This window comes from Eublepharis macularius, chromosome 2, assembly GCF_028583425.1.
Source record: "Eublepharis macularius isolate TG4126 chromosome 2, MPM_Emac_v1.0, whole genome shotgun sequence".
Lineage (NCBI taxonomy): Eukaryota > Metazoa > Chordata > Lepidosauria > Squamata > Eublepharidae > Eublepharis > Eublepharis macularius.
The window spans coordinates 60,803,832-60,820,431 of record NC_072791.1 but is presented as its reverse complement, the minus strand read 5'-3'; positions in this window follow the sequence as shown (position 1 = coordinate 60,820,431).

Below are 16,600 nucleotides of genomic sequence, written 5' to 3'. Positions count from 1 at the left end.
CAGAGTCATCTCCTTTCCTGTCCTCCTTAATTCTAGTTTGGTGGCACAATGAGTCTTCCTCTTGTGTTGGCCACAAAGGGTGGTTGTGGGGTGAAGTGCGATGGCAGTCCTCTTGGTTCAGTTGTGGAAAGCAGTATTGAGTGTGGATCGGGGGCCACAGAGAGTCCTTCTGCTCCCCCCAATTCACCTGTGTGGGCTGTGGAGGAGGCCAAAGAGGTCTTTCCGCAGGGGGGAGAGAATCTCTCTTAACTTTTTGAGGAGGGGGTGGGCGATGGATCCCTGGAGGAATGGTTTGTATGTTATGAAGTATCCCTCCCGTCCCCATCCCAAACTCTCGGTGGTGTCCCCGCCTGCAGTCCAACTCTCACCCCATTGTCTGTGGCAGCTCCGCAGTGCAGCCTGTAACTGTTCGTCCTTCTTCCCCTGGAACAGTTAGCGGTCGATGTTTCAATGCCTCCATATGGAGGCACTTTCGGGCCCTTCCTGATGACCACCATGTGGTGCAGTGCCGTGCCTGTGATGTTCTGGTGCACAGGGGCAAAAACCCAAAGCACCTGTCTTCGACGGTCCTGAAGAAGCACCTGAAGAAGCACCACCCGAGCCTGTTTCCCTCCTCACCCAGTGAAATCCATTGGAGGGAGAAAGGGGGCAACCAGCTCTTCTGAGCGGGGGTCAGTGGGAGGGTCACTTTGCCCTGAGGGTGACGCTGGTGGGAGCAGAGTGCTCCGGCAGGCCGCGCTCACGGAGGTTGCCCCCTCAGGGTCTGGGACAGCGCTGCTTAGAACCTCGAGGTGGATGGCTCAGAAGGTGGGCCTTCATGTCTTGGCAGAGACGATTGCCCTATGTCCATCATGGAGTGCGTGCCCTATGTCCATCATGGAGTGCGTGCGATTCTGCAGGCTACTAAAACATTTTGCCCCTTGGTTCTCCATGCCGTTGCCATGCACCCTTGCCCATCGAGTCCTGTGGGTATCTTGAATGAGGGCTGGCACATTTGGGTCAGGTTTAGCCAGGTCCAGTCCCACTGCTAACAGGCTTCTGAGACCTTGATAGGCCTTCATGGCACAGCCAGATCATCATGACACCTCCTTTCTGCGAAGGCAGGAAAGTGGGTGATGCTGGAGGCAACCTCCTTTGGGCACTTGCGCAACAGCTCAGGAACTGTTGCACATATAGTTGAGCCACATGGTGCCCCTATCCATCACAAATGCTGAGCCCTCTGAGCAGGGGGGAATGGGTCCCTCGACTCATGTCCTTCCCGCAAAGGCAGGAAGGTGGCTGATGTCAGCTGCTGCTGCTGCTGTCCCATTTCTGTCTCCCCCTCTCAGGAACCACTCTGACCCATCCAAGCAATGTCTCCTGTCCTGCCCATCCCCCACTTTCTGCGAAGGCAGGATGGCAGGTCATGTCAGCCACTGCTTCACGAGGGACTATCCTGTTACTGCTCCCTCCTTGGTTACACAGCTCGGTTGCAATCGCACAGCCGATTGTACTGTATAGGGATACAGTCGGTTGCACAGCGTAGTGGCTCCCCTGTCGACGGGACTGACTGGGCCCCTTTGATCCGGGGGCGAATGTGTCCCGCATCTCCCACACTTTCCGTCAAGGCAGGAAGGTGGGTGCTGTTGGCTGCCACCGTATTACTCCTCAGTGGGACCCTTGGGTGAGGACCCGCGGCTGCTGGGGGATCTTTCCCCTCCCCCTCCTCATGTCAGACAGAACAAGACAGAGAAACAGATAGAAAGATGTATTGAAAAACAAAAACAAAACCATTGGAAAAAGATGGACACACAAGCATACATATAGATGAAGATAGAGAATGGAATGTAGAAAACAATATAGTTATAGAAAGGGGGGGAAGACAGCTAGAGATGGAAAGAAATAATAAAGGGCATATACGTAGAAAGAGATAGATTCAGATAAATAGTGGTGGAATCACATAGGAAGAAACAGAGAGAGATAGAAAGTTGCGAATAGACAGTGAGAGGGAGATACAGAGAAACAGATAGAAAGGGGCACACATATGTCAACCGTTCTAGAACTAGAAACAGAATGCAAATGCAACAAAGAGATATAGAATCGAACAGAGCACGCCACATCCATGGAGAAAAGGACTGAAAATCAAAAACAGAGAAAGAGACAAACATTACAGAATGTAGAAGTAGAATGAACAATATACTAGAATGTATGTACATATATTAGAGAATGTATGTTAACAGTGAGAGAATGGTATATGGTTGGAGAACTGTATGTAGAAACGGATAGAGATTGAAATAGAAAGAGAGGGGACATCACCCGCCCCCCGGCCCTTGCAGGCAACACCAGCATGCTTCTCTTTGGCCTGGCGGTTGCAGGGGGATCTTCCCACTTACCCCCCACATGACAGGTCCTCTCCCTTTCCTTTCCGGCAAGGCAGGAAGGTGGGTACTGTCGGCTGCTGCCACCGCTGTGTTCCTCAGTGGGACCTGGGTGAGGACCCGCGGTTGCTGGGGGATCAGGCCCCCGTCCGAATGACATGTCCTCTCCTTCCCACGCCGGGAATGCCAGCACGCTCCTCTTTGAATTGGTGGGTGGGCACATGGGGGGTGCTGCTGGTGAGTGGCCAGACCCCCCGCCCCCTAAAGGGGAGGCAGCTCGTCGTCGCCTCCCCACACCCACCAGACCCGGCGGCCACCGGCAGTACTCACCATTCCCTGCATTGTTGGGAATACTAGCGCGCCTCTTTGGCCTAGTGAGCAGGCACATGGAGGGTGCCGCCAGTGAGCGGTCAGACCCCCCTCCCCCTAAAGGGGAGGTGGCTAATTGCCACCTCCCTGTGCCCGCCAGGCCTGGCGGCCGCCGGCAATACCCTCCATTCCTGTATTGCTGGGAATACCAGCGCGCTCCTCTTTGGCCTGGTGGGCAGGCACATGGGGGTGCTGCCAGTGAGCGGCTAGACCCCCTGCCCCCTAAAGGAGGGGTGCCACCAGTGAGTGGTCAGACCCCCCCTCCCCCTAAAGGGGAGGTGGCTCATCGCCGCCTCCCTGTGCCCACCAGGCCTGCCGGCTGCTGGCAATACCCACCATTCCTGCCTTGCTGGGAATACCTCTTTGGCCTGGCAGGCGGGCCCATGGGGGCTTGTCGCCGCCCCCCCCATGCCACGGGGGCCATTCTGCACCCCACGAACCACAAACCGGTTCGGCAACAGAAAATGGTCATTGCGGTTTGCGACCTTGGGTTCGTCATCGGCACCGAACCATGAACCGCGGAATCGTTAAATTTTTTTGGTTCATGCCCATGTCTATTCCTGAGCCCAACAACCCATGGCTCAGGTGCAGGACCGTTGTCTTCATGGGATTTAATTTCAGTCACCTCTATTTCAACCACCCAGTCACAGCCTCCAAAGCCCCAGCCAAGGCATCTGGGGCAGAGTCTGACTGGCTGTCCATCAACAGATACAACTGGGTGTTATCTGCGTATTGATGGCTATCCAGTCCAAAACTTCACACCAGCTGGGCAAGGGGATGCATATAGATGTTAAATAACATTGAGGAGAGTATCTCCCCCTGTGGGATGCTGCGCACCAATGGGTAACATTGTGACAGCTTCTCCCCCAGTGCCACAGCCCCCTGTATCCCCACATTGGCAAGGCAGTGGGTCAACAGATCATAGTCAACCACATTGAATGCTACCATAAGATCTAACAATATCAGCGGTGCCGACCTGCCCCACTCCAGGTGCCCATGAAGATCATCCGTGAGGACGACACATGCCATCTTCATCTCATGGCCAGGATGAAAATCAGACTGAAATGGATCTAGGACAAAGGAATCCTTCAGGAATACCTGCAGCTGCTCTGCCACTGCCCGCTCAATCACCTTACCCAGAAAAAGGAGATTTGAAACTGGGTGGTAACTGGATGGGTCAGCGGGATCCAAAGATGGTTTCCTCAAGAGAGGCCAGGCCTCACCACGGCTTCCTTTAATGCTCCAGGAAAAACTCCAGGATAGATTGACAATGACTTCCAAAGGAGCTCAAAGCCCATCAGCACTGGACTTCACCAGCTGTGGTTGGCAGCCATCCAGAGGACATTTGGTGGGCCTCACTGCCCATAGGATCCTGTCAAATTCATCCTCGGAGAGTGGACTGAAATGATCCAACACCAACCCAGAAGATGGCCAAGGGGCCTTCAGTTCATGTACTGTATCAACCATGGCCTCAGGTCACAATGGAGACACAAGATTTTACCTGCAAAACAGCTCCCCAAAGCCTCTCAGCTAACGATTGAATTTACAATTTGGTGATCTTCCTGCGACAGAGAGATCAAAGACAGATGTCAAGGGTTTTAGCCTATGTGTAGGGAGTTTTTTTGTATGATAGAGCATTCAGTCATGTATAAGCTGTGGAAATAGTCCAGCCCAAAAACAGGCGCTATAGTTCAGAAACAACTCATTTGCTGTTTGTGAGAACCAGACATGATTATAGGTATGAACATAAAATACACCCAAGTATTCAGACAGAAGCCCTATTGAATATCTTCATCCTGAATTCCTCGCCATTTTTTTGTTTACTTCATTTATACCCCGCCTTTCACCCCAATGTGAATTCAGTAGCTTACAGCATTCTCCTCTCCTCCATTTTATCCTCACAAGAACCCTGAGGCTGAGAGAGTGTGACTGGCCCAAGATCACCCTGAAAGATTCCAAGGGAGAGTGGATATTCCAATTAATGTAACGTTAGTGAAATGGGTACGTTCTTTTCTCACCACATGCCATTTTTAAACAAGATCCTTGAGCCAGACTGACTCTTTGAATTAGTCCTGAGAATCATTTAGTCAATCATATTGGAATGATCATTCAAGCTAAAGGCAGGTTAGTTTCATATTGCTAAGCGATCTGGGTTGTAGAGGTGTACAATCCAGGAATAACAAAAAGAAATGTATTTTAATAATCAACAAGAGGCTAGATGTATGGCAAACCAAGAAAGGGCCTTTTCAGTCATGCTGCTGAAAATTTGGAACTCCCTCCCCAGGGAGATTTTTCTATTTCCTCTATCATTGTCCTACACCAGCAGGTGAAGACATTTGTGAGTGTGTGTGTGTGCATCTATTCCCTTACTAACTCATATTAGCTTCTCTTCCTGCTTGTGTGTTTATGTGTGTATGTTTTATATAATTATTTTACTACTACTATTACTACTACTACTACTACTGCTACTACTGCTAATAATAATAATAATAGATTAATATACCACCCTTCAGGACAACTTAACACCCACTAAGAGCAGTTTACAAAGTATGTTATTATTATCCCCACAACAATCATCCTGTGAGGTAGGTAGGGCTCAAAGAGTTCTGGAGAGCTATGACTGACCCAAGGTAACCCTGCTGGCTTCAAGCAGAGGAGTGGGGAATCAAACCCGGTTCTCCAGACTAGAGTCCCATCACTCTTAACCACTATACCAAACTGGCTCTCATTTTCAGTGTGGTGTGTGTAAATTAAACAGTTTAAACACTGTTTAATATTTGGACTTTTTTTTTAATGTTCACTGCCTTGAGGACCCTGAGTTGGGTGCAAAGGTGGCATATAAATATTTTAAATAATACATACACACACACACATAAGAGTCCCCATCTAGTCAGGGCATGTTCTGTTCCCTCCTTTCACTATCCCCCAGCTCCCCAAATCATGAAGGGCAGAGTCTAGACTGAAAGGTTGAAATATGTATTTCTGTTTTAAGTTATTGTAAAAGGTTCTTAAATATTGTAAGAATTTAGGCCAGATAGAAAATAGCCTGCAGCACCCACAGGAATATATTTAAAATTAATGTTTGCATTACATTGTACAAATGAGAACAAAGAGACGAAGTATATTTTGCAAACTAAATCAGCAGTATAGAACTGACTAACTAAACCATGCCATGGAAATTATTAGAAAGTCTTAAAATTCTTCATTGTACTGCTGTTAGCTAGCAGAATTCTAGAAATGCCCCCTGCAGTTTACACTAATTGGTGGGAAAAGTAGGTTCTGTGTCAAAGGCAACTAATTGTTTGATGGGAATAGCAAGCTTTCACATTTGTGTATATTCTCCAACACTATGTCACATCATTCTTGGATTTGGGGTTTCAGAAGAAGGTGTTATATTATGCTATGGCTAATTGTAATTGATGTTTTAGGATATGATGCCCATGTACATATTGTTTACACATATACAAGGCAGTACTGTAAATCAGAGGCCAAATAAATGAGACTATGGGGCATTTAACTAAAGACTTGTATCCTCAATAAGAAGCATATATAAAAATGTATATTATGCAGATTTTTTAACCTAGGTCTCCAGGAAGACACTATTTTGACCATAATGCATTCTGTCATGTGAGATAAAATGCAGGAAACATTTACATTTCTCCCACTCACTGAGCTTCTACCACACGGCTTGCATTTTTCTCACATCAATAGACATCTTTTTAAACATTATATTTATGTCTGTCTCCCTTGATGGCAAAGAAAATTCAATAAATATTTTTTTATGATAAATAACATTCAATTTACAAAGTGGCTTTGATAAAGTGTATGTGGTTTCAGGAATGATTTGTTAAAAACAAATAAATTTAACAAGACATGCACACAAGCTCAAAATGTATTAATAGATTGTAGATGATGCACAATAACATAATGACCCAAAAGACTGTTTGCGCAGTTGTTCACTCTGCTTAACTTACTGCCAAATCAGACAATTATTCAGCAGAACCTGGGTCCATTGACTACGCAAAGCAGATCTTCATCTGAGTGCAACAGTATCTTGATTTGACTGTGTGTATCAAACCAGCCACTTTTTATGAATCTTCTATGTAACAAGAGAGATGCTCACTTCAAAAGCATGTTGCATTTAGGGAATTACAGAATATTAAACATTTGTACAGATTATAAATGACAGCGTGCCCCGTCATGAATAGGGATGTGTACCTGAAAAAATCATCATGTTTCAGATTTCAGGGAAGGCATAAATTTGGGGGTATCCAGGTTCCCCAGCACCATTTCTGGATTGGAGTTTGGGCATTTGTTAGGATTCTGTAATTATTTAGATTCCAATATACTCTACGGAGGACTTATTTCAGGGAGACTGGAGTGGCTGTTTTTCAACCAAATGACACCTAACTTGCTGAGGGCCTAGTAATATCTGTACACTAAAGAACCCCCAATTTTCATGCAAATTGGACCAAGGGATTCAATTCCATGGACCCCTGTATAAGAGAAAATGCAAAAGCAGTTTAAAAAATCTAAAGCAAGGCAAGAAAACAAGGCTAGCAATACAACGATAGGATGTTTTGGAGGTCATTAATCTACAGGGTCACCATAAATCAGAACAGCATATAACAGACAAGCCAAGAAAACACATCTCAATCCTTTTAAAAACAGCACAAAACAAGACCAAGGAAAACTATTTTTAACCAGAAAAGGGGGGGGGGGAAGGATCTCTTTCCCCACCTCCAACAATACCCCTCAGGCAAAAACAAAAAAAACCACAGACAAACTTGAAATGATATTTTAAAACAAAGTCAGAAATTAGAAAAAAACAGTCCTGAAGATGTCCAATAGGCAGGCACAGAACAAGTAGGTTTTCCTAGACAGACAACACTCCAGGGCAGAAACCAGAGCAGCAGCAGCAAAAGCAGCAGCATCACTCCAGAAAATCTAGCCATGAAATTGTGTTTGGCTGCAGGCCTTTTATCTTATTTGACCATGGTTAGGCAGCATGGGATATTGTTCTCTGCCAAATATCTTGCTGGGCACCCTAAAATGTAATTGTACTTAGACATGCTGCTCCCTCACTCTTTATGCTATGTTTTTGGATTATTGGCAGTCCAAACATGGTGGCTCCAACTTGAATGCACACCTTAACATGGTGAGGGGGTTGGAGTGTGTCAGGGAAGCTGACAGCAATACGGTTACAAGTTTAGATTCTGTCTAAATTCCTAGCAGAGTCACTCAAGACACAATGGTCAAAGTTGAGACACCAGACTAATATGCATAATCCAAAACTAAAGAGGGGCAGGTCTCTCTCAAACCCGCAAACCAAGGGGGATAATTAGTCCTAAGAGACCTGAAATAGTTTAAGTGAATGTTACACTGAATTGTAGAATTTTTATAATTTTTAATTTTTAAAGTGCAAGTGCAAATAGTGTAAACCTATTATATAAACATCCACTGTAAACCAAAATCTACCTATACATTCAATCCTTATAGGATATTCCAACCCCAAATAACTAGTATTACTAAATCAAGTAAGTACCGCAGTTATATATAAGTAAGTCAAATCCAAACCAATGCTCTTAAGTAAGGTAAGTGTCACAGTTCATATAAGTCTGTATTTCATGTTAATTCTTCTTTCTCTTTTGTAGGCAGGTACCCATTGTGAAGAACTGAAGTTACCATTGGCAGGAAGCAATGTTCCAGGAGAGTTGGCAATGGGTACGCTAGCACTTAAAACATCCTGTTTCACAACTCTTCTTCATAAGCCAAAATTTAAACTGCTGCAGTTATATCTAAGTCAAATCCAAACCAATGCTCTTAAGTAAGGTAAGAATCACAGTTCATATAAGTGTCAGCTCCCCTTGCTGACTCTTTCCCTCCTGTCCTTCTGGCCCTGCTGCTGCTGGGCCAACTGTACTTCCCAGGTATATTTGCAGGAACATGACACGTGTCAGGCGTCTCGTGTAGTTTAGCTCTGAGGGAATAATGTCAATCAGACATCATGGAAAGCCAACTGCACGAAACGACATGAACTATTCAGATATTTACTGACGGCAGCAAGGGTGATATTTGCAACCAGATGGAAGGAAGCTTAATGCCCAACGAAGGAAATCTGGAGAGATAAGATGGCAGAACACGCAGTGATGGCAAAATTAACAAGCTATTTAAACAGAAGACCAATGAAAGAATTCGAAGAGAAATGGGGAAATTATTTTGCTAACAAAGGATAAAATGCATTAAATGCCTTAGTTTTAGAAACCAGAATAGGATGGTATACTGATATATTGTTATAGATTGGATAGGTTTTGATAAGATGAAATTGGTTAAATATCAGTGATGAGGTAGAATGCATGATGTGGAAACTTTGGCAAAATAGTTAAGCTAGACAGAAACTATCTGTATAGAAGTATTAGACCGTACTAAGACATAGCAGTTAGAATGTACAGGGAGACCACTTGTTTTGACATTTAGTTGATCTAAAATTGAATATTGTGTAGGAAAAAGATGGTATTTAGTTTGAGAAGACACACAGGAGTTGGAACAGGAGATATAATATTGATGAACTCTGATTAAGGTATGTTCTGTGTACTCTGTATTTTATTATTACAACTCTTGTAGTGCAAAATCTTAATGTTCCTCTGACCCTGTTATTCCCTTTTCTTCTTTTGTACCCCTCTTTGTTCTGGAAATAAAAAAAATGGTTAACACAAACTCTTGGTCTCCATCCTTTTACTGAAACTAAATTAAGAATGTGCAACTTGAGTAGATACACATTCTCTTCCTGTTTATTCCTTCATCTAATTCCTCCCCCTTTCCTTTCTTGTTACCCATGTCTCACATTGCAGACTGTAAACAATTCAAACTAGGGACCAATTCTCCTCACTCCAGTGTAGCAATCCATTGTAGATTAAGGGATTTTTATACTTCAGTGTGGAGAGCAGCTCAGTGTCAAAGTTGTCTGAAGCTACATCTCCTTCTGATTTAAGTGAAAAAAGTTTTTTTATGTGCAGATGCTTCCTATGTCTATCTCAGGGCACTTAATAGAACTGGGTCAGGAGGATGCATGCATATATTTTGAAAAATAATTGCTGCAAATATGTCCATAGGAGGTGCTAGCTAGAAGGCAGACAGCTTCTTGGCCATATGATCCATTTAAAAAAATCTGTCAATGCCAGTAAAAGTATTATACCAAGTTCTTTCATGCTGCTGATGTCTTTGAGACAAATAGAGTACCATTCACTATTGCCAGATAAATGGTTAAAATGTATTGTCGAAGGCTTTCACGGCCGGAGAACGATGGTTGTTGTGGGTTTTCCGGGCTGTATTGCCGTGGTCTTGGCATTGTAGTTCCTGACGTTTCGCCAGCAGCTGTGGCTGGCATCTTCAGAGGTGTAGCACCAAAAGACAGAGATCTCTCAGTGTCACAGTGTGGAAAAGAGAAGAGATGTAGGTCATTTGTATCTACTCAGCTCAACCCCACCCCTCCTGAGTAGATACAAATGACCTACATCTCTTCTCTTTTCCACACTGTGACACTGAGAGATCTCTGTCTTTTGGTGCTACACCTCTGAAGATGCCAGCCACAGCTGCTGGCGAAACGTCAGGAACTACAATGCCAAGACCACGGCAATACAGCCCGGAAAACCCACAACAACCAAATGGTTAAAACATTGGAATGAATTGAAAAACTTATATGCTAACACATCAACCCAGTAATAATTTGGAGACAATGAATAATATATTTCAGACAAAGTGAAAGCAGCTATAGAATTAAACTAAAATAGAAAAATTACGCCCACAAGACATTTAAATTTAGGAGCTGAATAAGTTATACACATTAAAAGGTTCATATTTTTCAAAGAAAGCATTAAAAAGTTTCTTTAAAAAAAACTCTGAGAAACTAACAAAAATGAATCCATTACTAAACAAAATCAACGATTTTCTGTGGCTATAAAATTGTATGTTCTTCTTAAAAACTATTTACATAATGGCCCAAACCTAAATCTTACGGTGCCCAAAATCTACAACTGTAGTGTGCTGCACCATTATGAAAGATAAATAATTTGCAATAATGGCATGGTTTGGTGTATGCATTTGTCCAGTTCAACATGATTTTCAGGGTATAATCTTTCAAGAGTCAGAGGTCCCTCTGTCAAATACTTTTGACTCTCTTTGACTTTGTCACAGCTTTGACTCTCAAAAGCTTATACCCTGGAAATCTTGGTTTTTAAGGTGCCATGGAACTTGAACTGCTGTTCTAATGCAGATCTACATGGCTACCTACCTGAAAGTATTTTGAATTAAGTGTAATTTCCTCCAGAAGTTCCTTTCCATCTTGGAATGCAACACAAAATTCTGTGCCTGTGCAGTAAGTTTTCAGCCAGTAGTTTGGTAGGTTAGATATGGTTTGTTTTTAACTCCTTATTCTTAATAAAACTCTCATTGATTGCTATTAACTGTATAGACAGCAAAACATATCAATCTATAGGAGAAATGCACAGAAGTTATTAACACTTTCTGATGAGCCTCTTCCTGACAGTTGTACACTACACATGAGCAGACCATGCTACCAAGCTATATCTTGGCATAGTCGTGCTCTGTTCAGATCTTAAACCCTCACTTGTTATTTGGAAGAGAGTGAGTTTAAATGGATCTTTATTATGTTTGGTGCTCCATGGTTGGGGCAGAGTAGACAAAACCAACCTAGAATTACCAATTTACTAGTGTGCATCATTAGTGTGCATGCACCAACATTATGAGCTGGGAGAGAATTACAGGAAAACAGAAGGACAGCCAGATGTCAGCATCCCTAAGAATTGTTGCACTTGCTCAGTAATCCCAACATAGTATTAAAGTACTGTTATGACCAAATAATCCATAGCGATTGTAGATTTCAGTGACAGATTAGAATATAAATGTGTATAAATAATATTTTGATCAATTTACATTTTTTCACAACTTATTAACAAGATATAGGCATTTGCTGAATTGACCTTTGGGGGTATGAGAGATATTCCGAATAATAACTAGCCAAGATAATTTAAGTCCCAATGATTTTATTCAAAAAGTTACACTCATGTTTGAAATCAGTAGGACATTAACATTGCAACCCTAAGAACACGCTCCTGTTAGTAAGCCCCATTGAATAGACCTGAGTGGGATTCTGAGTAGACATGGGCACAAACAAAAAAAATTAACACGGTGTTCATTGTTTGTTGCCATCCATGAACAATGAACATTGATGAACATGATCTGTTCACGAACATGTTCATTGTTCGTGGGGGCCAGCAGGCTCTCCTCCAGCCATCAAGATCCCTACTGCACCACTCCCAGAAACCCTACCTGAGCAGGCAGCAGGAAATGTACCAATAATAAATAATAGCTTGGCCCCAAAGCCTGGCAGCAGCCCTGGAACCTGAAGGGGTAGATCCCTACCGCACCACTCCCAGAAACCTTACCTGAGCAGGCAGCAGGAAAGGTACCAGTAATAAATAATAGCTTGGCCCCAGAGCCTGGCAGCAGCCCTGGAACTTGAAGAGGTAGATCCCTATCCCACCACACGCAAAGAAAATTCAGGCTCCAATGCACTCTCCCTGTCTCTCTCTCAAAATGCCAACAGCAACTGTCTCTCCCTCACTGTTTGCAAAACCAGAGCTGAGAGCCCCCCTCCCCCCGCTCCTTGCTTCCTTGTAACAAATTTGGAGCTCCACACTTGGAGACCTGCCTATCAAGCTAAATTGGGCTTAGATAGGGGTTTCCAGGGCAATAGCAGGAGTTCAGACAGAGTTCAGGCAGTCCTTGCCTCTGGTTACCAAGGGAATTGATTGCAGGTGCCAGATTGTCTGGCTTGATGAACAGCAACAAACAGCAATGAAGGAAGCTTGCAATGACCACCTGTTTGTTTAGAATGGGGCCTCACAAAGAGCTTGTTCGTGAGCAGCTGATTGGGCTGTTTGTGGCTTATTTTAGTTCGTATTGCTGTTCGTGCGCATCTCTAATTCTGAGTAGACCTGCTTCGGATGGCACTATGAGAGAACAATCTTAAGCAGCACTACTCAGAATCTGTTCAGTGGGGCTTACTTCCAGAAAAGTGTTCCTTGCATGGAAACTGCTTACCTTTGGTCTGCTCATGCCTCTCCCCTTTGTCTATAATCTTTCAAGTATTCCTAATCTGTTGTATTTTGTGAAAAGATACACAATTCTCTTAATGGTTTGCCTTTTTAAATAAATTTTGTCACCGTTTTTAATTCCCCCCCCCTCCCCCAGATCTCCATGATTTTCTTCTGTGGAAATCCTTTCCTAATCAGAGGATTACCATGAAGGTAAACTCTCAGTTGTTCAGGAACACAACACTCACAGCCTACAACATGGATGTTGGGGGCTTTCCCCACCATGGCAGTTTGTTATCATCTTTGTCTTCCAAAATTTGTACCACCATAATTTGGAACTGCCACATAATTAAATCTCTGATTACACATTAGCTGAAATCAGCCATTTGGAGAAAAAGCTTACTGGTCTTTCTGAATCTCTTTTTCACAATTGGAAAGTCCTGGTCAAACAAATTAAATTACAGCAGCAATATGTAACTAATTTTATGCAAATTAAGGTATTAATGTTCTGAATCATATCCATGAAAATCATGTAGCTTTACACCATCAATACCACATAGTAGCTAGCAAACCTGAAGTTTAATTTCTAAAAAACCCATTTCAATAGGTAGTACTAACCTTTGGTATTCAAAATAATGATGCTACATAATTTTTTTCATCATTCTATTTGTCTCAGAAGCTTAATCAGTATGGTTATGAACATACAATAATAGGCTTGATTTGTTGTACATTGGGCATACTTTTAATTTTTCTCCTTACTGATGGATATAAGATTATGATACATATGCTGAATATTTAACACATATCGCATGTTAATAGTATATGTTACTATTAAATAGTCGATTACTATTATTCTGTACCTGTGCCATCTTTCATGGATAAGAAGATATTTATAAAAGCCTTGCTGACAGGGTCACAGATCAGTGACAGATTATGTGTCCTGCTGCAACCCCTAGCATCTCCAATTAAAATAATCTCCACAAGGCCAGGGGGGGGGAAAAACCTCTGCCCATGATCTTGGACACTAGCACAGTGTCAGGGTTAGAGTGTCAGATTAAGGCCTGAGAAATCCAATATTGAACCCCCATTCTGCAACAAACTTGTTGGGTGAGCTTGTTATCAGTTACTCTCAGACTAACCTTCCTCACAGGACTGTTGGAAGAATAAAATGGTGGAGGGGAGAATACTGTTGTAAGTTGCTTTGGGTCCCCATGAGGAAGAAAAGCCCATTGGGATAATAACCCCTTTAGGTATAAATATCGAAATAAATATATAAATAAATAAATAAATAAACTGCTGCCAAGAAAGACAGGCATTTTCTAAGCTTGATTGGGCAGTCATCTGACTCAGCTAAGAAGATGGCCCCTACCTTGACACAGCCAATCTGGCCACCAGGGTCCAGGCCACAGTGACATTGAGGCTGTAATGCACTATATTCAAAGTCAACTTGGAGACTCCAGTTGATGTACAATGCCTTGCCTCAGTTTATTGACAGGAGCTAGGTGGAGCATGCTTATTACTCCCATTCTGCAGTCACTCCATTGGCTACCCATTTGTTACCAGGCTCAATTCAAGTTATCAGCTATCATAGAATCATAGAATCATAGGGTTGGAAGGGACCTCCGGGGTCATCTAGTCCAACCCCTGGCACAATGCAGGAAATTCACAACTACCTCCCTTCCCCCCACACACACATTTAGTGACCCTTGCCCCATGCCCAGAAAATGGCAAAACACTGTCAGGATCCCTAGCTGAACTGCCCTGGGGAAAATTGCTACCTGACCCCAAGGTGGCAATTGGCATTACCCTGAGCATGTAAGAAGGGGACACAAGAATTAAGCACTGATGTAACTCTTCCAGCCCTCCCTCTCATGATCTGCCTAGGTTCATAGAATCAGCATTGCTGTCAGATGGCCATCTAGCCTCTGCTTAAAAACCTCTAAAGAAGGAGAGCCCACCACCTCCTAAGGAAGCCTGTTCCACTGAGGGACTGCTCTAACTGTCAGGAAGTCCTTCCTAATGTTTAGCTGAAAACTCTTTTGATTTAATTTCAACCCATTGGTTCTGGTCCAACCTTCAGGGGTAATGGAAAACAACTTCATGCCATCCTCTATATGATAGCCCTTCGAGTACTTGAAGATGGTCACCTCTCGGTCATCTCCTCTCCAGAGTAAACATACCGAGCTCCTTCAACTTTTCCTCATAGGACTTGGTCTCTAGATCTCTCACCATCTTTGTTGCCCTTCTCTGGACTCACTCCAGCTTGTCTATATCCTTCTTTAGTTGTGGTGCCAAAAACTGGACACAATAGTCTAGGTGAGGTCTAACTAGAGCTGAGTAGAATGATACCATCACTTCACATGATCTGGACACTATCTTCTGTTGATACAGCCCAAAATCTCATTTGCCTTTTTAGCTACCACATCACACTGCTGACTCATGTTCATGTATGGTCTACTAAGACCTCTAGATCCTTTTAGCACATACTACTGCCAAGACAAGTCTCCTCCATCCTATAATTATGCATTTGATTTTTCCTACCTAAATGCAGAACTTTACATTTATCCCTGTTGAAATTCATTTTATTTGTTTTAGCCCTGTTTTCCAACCTGTCAAAATCAGCCTGTATCCTGACTGCCTTCTACCATATTTGCTACCCTTCCCAATTTAGTATCATCTGCAAATTTAATAAGCATTCCCTTTATTCCTTCATCCAAATCATTTGTAAAAAATATTGAACAGAACAGATCCCAGGACCAATCCCTGAGGCACTCCAATTGTCACTCTTCTCCAAGGAACCATTAACAAGCACTCATTGGGTGCAATCTGTCAACCAATTACAGATCGACCTAACAGTAATATGATCCAAACCACATTCTACCAACTTGTCAACAAGAATATTATGTGGAACTTATCAAAAGCTATACTGAAATCAAGATAAACTATGTCTACAGCATTCCCCTGATCCAGCAAGGTAGTAACTTTCTAAAAAAGAGAGAGATAAGGTTAGTCTGATATGACTTGTTCTTGAGAAACCCATGCTGGCTCTTAGTTATCACAGTGAGCCTTTCTAAATGTTCAAGGACTGACTGATGATTTGTTCTAAAACTTTTCCAGGTATAGACTTCAAGCTGATGGGTCAGTAGTTACTCGGATCCTCCTTTTCCCCCTTTTGGAAGATGGGGACAACATTTGTCTGCCTCCAATCTTCTGGCATGTCACTTGTTCGTTAAGAATTCTCAAAAACGATGGACAGAGGCTCAGAAATTGCATCCGTGAGTTTGTTTAGTACCCTTGGGTGCAATTTATTTGGCCCTGAGGATTTAGTTTCATTTAAATAAACTAGGTGTTTATGTACTATCCCTGTGCTAATCTTAAGATGTAACTCCCTTCCTCCATCATGTGTTCTGTTATTGCCACGTTGAGGACCATTTCCCTCGCAAGAAAAGACTGAGGAAAAGTAGGAATTGAGCAGTTCTGCCCTCTCTTCATCACCTGTTACAATTTTACTGTCCTGTCCCTGCAATGTCCTTACTCTTTTTCTTAATTTGAATATAAGCAAAGAACCCTTTTCTTGTTGTTTTTAGCGTCTCTTGCTAGCCTAAGATCACACCGAGCTTTAGCTTTTCTAACACTATCCCTGCAAGCTTTGGTTATTTGTTTATATTCAACCTTGATTATAACACCCTCCTTCCATTTCCTAAATGAGTCTTTTTTATTTCTCAACTCATTAGAAAGCTGTTTATGGAGCCACCTTGG